The sequence below is a fragment of the Protopterus annectens genome, chromosome 11.part0, assembly GCF_019279795.1.
Source record: "Protopterus annectens isolate FY-2018-M chromosome 11.part0, PAN1.0, whole genome shotgun sequence".
Taxonomy (NCBI): Eukaryota; Metazoa; Chordata; order Ceratodontiformes; family Protopteridae; genus Protopterus; species Protopterus annectens.
In genome coordinates, this window is record NC_056745.1 from 1287065406 (window position 1) to 1287073159 (window position 7754).

A 7754-nucleotide genomic window follows, 5' to 3' on the forward strand; every position below is an offset into this window, starting at 1 on the left:
TTATTAAACTAAATATTACATCAAACTGGATAGATAGAACATTACTTATGTGGGAGGTTTAAATAATAGCAATTAAGTCCTTAGCTCATCAATTTTTAATGTTTAATCTAAAAGCTTATTCATGTTTTATGGATTACTGGAATATTTTATTGGATCATATTTTGCTATAACACCTTTGCGGGTTCAGGTGCCTAGGCAGTCAGACTTTTCCCTGGGGTACATTTGGTTGGAGACACATCACTGAAGTGACATTCAGCTGCCAAGAAATATGGGTGTTATGAATTCCCTACAGGCAAAGGAAAGTACACGCTACCATACTCACAGCATTAATGACCAAGTGCATGGGGCAGAAGAAGCAATGAGTGCTGTGCTTAGTGTGCAGTACATGCTTATGTATCTACAACATGCAAAAGTGCACTACACCATGGAAGAAATCTTGCATGGTACTGTAGTCACATTTAGTTTGCATTTTAGGTAATGTTCCTCAGACACTGTGAAGGGAGTAGTGGTCCATACGCATTATTTATAAAGGCACTGCCTAATGTGCACTGCATTTTTACCACCACTAACATGCCCACTGCACACTGGACAGCCTGCTGCTGATGCTTGCCATACTGCCTGCTGTCTCATGTTGCTATTGGGGCCATGGATATTATTTTCCCCCTGTGCATTTGGTTATTAAAGTTGTGGGGATGTCACCGCATTCTTCTCTTTGCCCACAGGAAATTCACAACAGCCATATTTCTCTGTAGCTGAATGTCAATTCAGCCATATTTCCCCACTGAAATGTACCACAGGGAAATGTCTCACTGCCTAGATGCTTGAACCCCTGCTGCTCTCTGATGAATGGCTGTAATGGTAGGTATTCCTGTACTGTGGAGAAGTAACAGGGGCATTGCAGGCCATATCATATATCTTTGGCATTATTCACAACAGGTACAGAGGTGGCAGCTGAGGTCATCATAGAATTTGAGAGGAAGATGAATGAATTCATAATAATGATGACTGAAATCATATAAAACATTGTGTACAAAAATGCATGCTTGCATTCCTTGCAAAGCCTATCTATAATATGGCTTTTGTTTCAAATGAGCAGTATCCATTTTAAGATGATGATCCTTTAAATTGCTTTTTTCATAGGAAAGCATTGCTGGAGCAATTTCAATTTGTGCAGAAACAGTAATACAGTGCATGTATTTTTCTCTTTTTTTCCCAAAACTGGTATACGTGAAGATAACATACATACATAAGATGAATATTGGAAGATAGATCTTCCCACATAGGGGTGTACAGGTGGCCTTGCATCCCTGTAAACAATGTATTTTACATGGCTTATTTAGATGAATGCAGAACCCTTTTGTTCTGTAAACCATCATCTTGCTGAAACTAAAGTAGGAGAAGCATAGCCTGCATATGTTATGGCTTGTGCATATGTGTTCTTGTTGTTCACCCCAATATAATTGGCCACTGGGTTTCATAGCCTCCATGCATACAAACACATCTTGTTTGGTAAAACACAGACTGGCTATAGGTAATGGTGTTTGGAGTAGCACAGTCCTGGCAAGGATACTTACCATTCAGCTATACCAGACTAAGGTCAAAAGGAAGCATTATTGCTTGATACAGCTATGCTACGCCATGGATATCTACAATGCACACTGTCACACATGTAAATGTATTGTCTTGTCCAAAAGATTTGTACAGCATGTGAGTGCGGCAACCTTTCTTGTTTGCCACTGATGATGACTGCTGTACCTGCTGTACAAAATATTTGTTGAAATTATGAATGTTGCCTGATGTCATATATTTTCAGTACATGCATATATCAGAATACGATTTGTATTTACCGATAAGGCACATTACCACTGGGGCATTATTTTCTTATCTGTGTACAGGATGTGTATAGTTGGATGTCATATCACACAGATATGGCCAGAGTATACCATGTTTTTTAGAAATTGTATTTCATGAATGCTGATATCTCACATGTTGACATTCTTCCTGTTAAACATCTTTGCTGTCATCTGGTGTGTGTGCCAATACTGCTTCTAATCAGTTACATAATTTGACTGAGTAGGGCTCCTGCACCCCAGTGCTAAAGGTCACCACGCATTGAAATAATCATATTGTGCAAGACTGTACAAATATTTTGACCTTATGAGATGTTTTATTTAAGGTGTGCAGCAAAGCACCTTCGGATGTCTCCAAACCCCTGGGCTTCAGCAATTCAAAGCCACAATTTGCAACATTCTACTCAGGCTGTTTACTTGATTGTAGGCATTTCTGCAGGTGATTTGGGGCTGAATCTAGGTATCTTCAGCCATATCTCTTTGAGGTAACCACTGACCCCTCCTGAAATAAACAAAGGCATAATGTTGTTAGTTATACATTAGCATACTATTATGATGTAGAATTTCACGAAGCATGTGTGTGTGTAGATTAACATGTATTGTTTCCCTAGATGGTATTCTGGAATATACTTCATAATGAACCCACATCTGAGCATATAGGTCCACAAGATATGTTTGTCATGTATGCTGCAGGGAATGAGGCTGTATTCTGAAAAATCCTGTCATCTGCTGATCACACAACCAGATATGGATTGAATATGGTCCCTTTCTGTTGAAGAACATGCATTACCATCCACAAATGTAGCTTTAAAATGGATGTGGGTGACATCTGATAGCCATCAGAATATATAGAAGATGTACTGCATAACATAACTCTTCCAAAGCTATGTGTTTCTCAGCTGGTATTGACTGGAACTTAATGTGGCTCCTGACCTCTGTCTGGGACCAAGATATGAAAGATAGCTGTTTGGAGCACCTCTGCTGTATCACCCATATATTGCTGGAATGTAATAAGTTGCAAGTTTGCCCAGCAATGAGAAGACTTTGCTCTTTAATTGGAAGGTTTCTTCATATTGGTTGTTAGGAGAATATCAGTTTTTTGGAATTACCTTCCTCACCACATAAAGCAAAACACATCTCTTACACTATTCAAGCATAATTTGAATGGATGGATAACCTCACATTCATTCCTGATTTAACATCCTTGTCCCTCATGGATATAAGCAACATGTAAATGTTCTGCTCATCTCTGTGTTATTCTTACTTACAATTTAAGGGCTAAAAACTTCATGGGAATATATGGCTAGGCTTTTATAGATTCTCAGGAATCAGTAGCCTAGTAAGTACCTATGAACCAATGGCTGGTTGTTTCTTCAGTTTGTACAGCAGGTAGTGTCCCTTCCTAAGCCAATCAGCATATTTGCCTGTAAGGGGATTGCAGCCAAGGAAGGTACCATTTATGCATTAAAATGTGGAGAGTGATCTGTCATACAGTGGCTGCTTCATTGTTTCCCCAGCAATTTTTATTTACATTTTATAAAGGTGCTACAATGCTCAGAATCATGAATCATCCATAGTCTGATGTCCATCGATTGGACACTTCCTTATTTGCATACGTCATATAAGGCCAGTTTTTTTTTTTTTTTTTTAATTGGTAGATCTCAACAATGCTTACAACCTTCATTTAGATAGGGTGCTTGCCCCAAGTTAAGCTATCCTGAAATTCATATGGCAATGTTGTAACAAAATTTTAACATGATCTTTTTAGATGGCACATAAAGTAAAGGCATTGCCAGAGTATGTACCTAGACACCTTCTCACACTCATTAAAATGAAATGTAAAGTAATCAATGTCATCTGAACTGAAACTTAACTGCAGTACGGGAACAGTCTTACAGCACTGGTACTAGAGGTTCATAGATGACAACCAGCACATTGGCATGAGCAAAGACTTTCATTGACAAAGAGACTGTTAGTGGTTTAAGATTAAGATCACACCTCATTGCTTGAGTGAGTGGCAATCATTTCTCAATGTGTGCTCATAGTGTAGAAGCACACCCCGTGGCCATAGCAGTATATGACAGTGGTTGCTTGTAAAAGAGACCACTTGTCACCTGAGTGTCTGTCAGGCCATTGGCTAACTGTAACTCTCATAGTTACTAGTAGAATCCCTGAAATTATGTGGAAACACAAACACACACACACAACCACAACTACAAACACAGGAACTATGTCTGTCTCTGACACACACACAGACACACACACACACACACACACACACACACACACACACACACACACACACACACACACACACGCACACACACACACACACACACACACACACACACACACACACACACACACACACACACACACACACACACAACCACAACTACAAACACAGGAACTGTGTCTGTCTCTGAGATGTAAAGTCATACTAAGCATCTTAGCTTCACATTTTTTTCCTACACTGGCATTTTTCAAGTGTCTTTTTATTTTTTTAACCAACTGAAAATAAATGACACACTTCCTTTTCTAAGAAGAAGTAGATATTTAAACACTGTATCAAACATAAATAACTTAATGATGCCTGATGAAGGTGAAGGTCTCATGACAGCTCAGAAACTTGAGTAATTGCAAAAGCCATGTTGGTCCAATAAAAGGTATTACATTTACATCTGTGTTCCATTGTCTTTGTGTTTAAAATCTATTTGTTTTATATTAAAATTAAATCATAAGTCTTGCCATAATAAATACTTTGATTTTTCTGTTCATTGCCTCTTTGAGATCATGTATTTTTAGACATTTACTGTAGGAACGATTTAAGAAATCCTTTAGTTTTACACTACAAATTAAATGATGGTAGGGATTTATAAACTTCAAGTTAATGCATGTGTGTGCATGTATATTTGTGTGGTGTTTATAAATATTTACATATAGCTATAACTATAGATATTGACATATGTATAATGGCATGTATTTCTATTGTAGCTCGCAATCTTGGAAGCTATAACAATGAAATAAATTTTTTTGCATTGCTTATAGGCTTGTTGGAAGTAGGCTGGATGAGATATATAGGTTCATAGATATATATTAAGTTAACCACTCCAGGATCTTTATAAGTCTAGCTATATAACCCAACCCAGTTGTGTCCCTATGTATCATGGGTGTGCATAATGAGGGGATATGCTAGTCAGGAAGTTTCTAAAGGCTATGTGTGTGGGGTGGTGTTAATTTGTGCATGGTTACTGTCTGCCTATGTCTATAAGAGACATGAGGGCCAGACCAATGATGAATTTCTGATTTCCCATCCATTGGTCAAGCTTACTCTTAAATAGGGTTAAGGATGGACTGTGCTTCATATAGACGAGGAGCCTGCTCTAAAGCATGGGGATCTTCTGAGACATAGTATATATCACCAGTATGTTCTATTCATATTGCAAGTAAAATTTAAATCCTTGCATCTAGTGGTTTTGATGATATTTGTTTTACAGATGTGCTAAAGGTCTATCAGAGCTAAATGTGGGGATGTCTTGTATGCCAGACATAGAATGCCTCTCAGTAACCTATAGGCGATTGAGTAGAGAGATAGGGCTTTTTGAGAATCTGTGTAGGACATGTATGGATTTACATTCTTCACTATGCACATATTCAAAGTGGTAACTCTTGGAAGAACACTTTCTTGCTAAAGGCCAAAGAGCTACAACCATTTGGACCTTGTAGCATACTGAGTAATTAATGCTTTTTATTCTAATATTGCCTATGGAATTTGAATGGAGATTATTAACTCTGCCTCATGTTCATTACTTGGTTTCTGGATTTTTCTCAGTAAGCGACACCTTCCTATAAAACTCTCACAATGCATAATATATTCTATCTGACAATGGAGAAGGAATTTCTTCATGTTTGTGTCATTGCTAGTTTAAAAGAGAATGATGAAATATAGCTGAAATAATGTTGACACTGACATTCTGTTTCCTCAAACTTTTTGTGTCTGCTCTGCAGATTGTGTCTCTTTTAAGGTAATACATAACTGGGAAATGACTGCTATGAAGTACATTGTTAATTCTTGTAACTAGAATGCATTTAACCATTTAATTGGTGAATATCAAGAACAATTTTATTAGGTGCTCTAATTTTTCTGTAGGAGACTGAAATAAAATGAATTGCTTATGTGTGTTTATTCCCCAAGGAGAGCAACACATTGCAAATTATAGCAAGATTATACTGTGACAAAAGACATGTTAAAGTAATGACACAGACGCTGCAAGCAACATTTATAAGGAACAGCAGGGTATTTTAAAATGACAGCGATATTTGTAAGGCTCTCAAAGGAGGTAAAGATAGCTGAATTCACTGCTAACATTAAAAAAATAAATTCTATACAGTTTCAAAACAAAAATATAATGTAGTCTGTTTTCTTTGAAATTACCAGAACAGCACAATGTTTTTCAGCTGAAGAGCAGAGGATTTTACTCATGCATATAACATATGTCATGATACCTAGAATAACAGAAAAAATACTAAGTATTACCAAAAAGGTAAACAAGAATTATTCTGTTTAATTCAAGTTCAAGTTTAGTAAAATACTTATTAAGTTAAATGAACACCTGAAAGTTATTATTAAAAGTTAAATATACTTCTGAACAGTTTATGATGAAAATGATTGAGCTTCATAATCTAAATGGGAGTCCACAAAATAATCTTTACTTCTAAAAGCCACATGCTGTGCTAAGCAGTCTAATATGAAAATATATAATGGTGCAACATAGATTGAGGAACATATAAAGAAAATGTACATTAAAGACCTAAAGCAAAGAATCATGATTCAGTAGTATTCACAAAATTTCTGAAAATGGTGTACTGTAGATCATGATGAGAAACTACTGTTAGTATAACCAGAAGACATTCCTCAAAGTGCAGATAGATATAAACTAAAAACTATATTGTTAACGGACTGTACAGAGCAAGCGAGAACAAGACATTGGGCAGGATTCACGAAGGCTTGCACGGAGTCTAAGAGTAGTGTAAGACTCCATGCAGCCTTCGCGATCCAGGAACAGCCCAAAGTCCATGTAAGTGACAAGCTAAAACGTCTCTTACACAGAGTGGGCGTGGATAAGCTAATCACCTCACTTGCAGCCGAATAGCATGCAAATGAGGATGATTAGTGATCCAGGAAGCCCAGAACAGCCCATGTAAGAGCCGTTTTAGCTGCAGAAATGTACTCAGTTGACAACTGAGTATGTTTCTGCAGAAACCACAATGGAGCCATGTCGGCTCCAAATAAAGGGTGCATATGTGTCAGGCAGCATGCCAATGGCCAAATATGTGGCCATTGGCAAGGTAACCTGATGCGCTGTATAAAACATAAAAACGAAGGTTATAAACCCACAAATGTGGGTTTTATGCAATACATGGATTTACAATGCAGGGACCAGCAGACCAAAAGCAACATGGCCACCATGTAGTGGTTGCTAAGGGGGGAAGCTGAATCTAAGAGATGTAACTAAACATTCGTAGGCAATCTGATGCAAATGAGTGTTAAGATACTGAATTCCACTGTCACATAGCAAATGAGCACATTCTGAGTAGTGTAAGAGTTACAGAAGGGGGAGGAACAGAGTAGGAGATAGGTGACATCACAGGGGGGAATGGCAGAAAGAAATGCAGTTCATTGGAGGTCAGAGTTACATGACAGATGTCAGACACATATCATGCAAAGAGGAGTGCCGCAACATAAGCATGGGAAAGTCAAGAAATGGAAGGTGTACACTGTAGCCAACACCAAAGTTTCTTGCTGGGTGTGCATGCGCACGTGTGCATGCCAGGAAGCGCGAGTAGGACAGTGTGCGCACGTGTAAGGCAGACTGAGCATGTGGGAGCATGTTGGGAGATTTG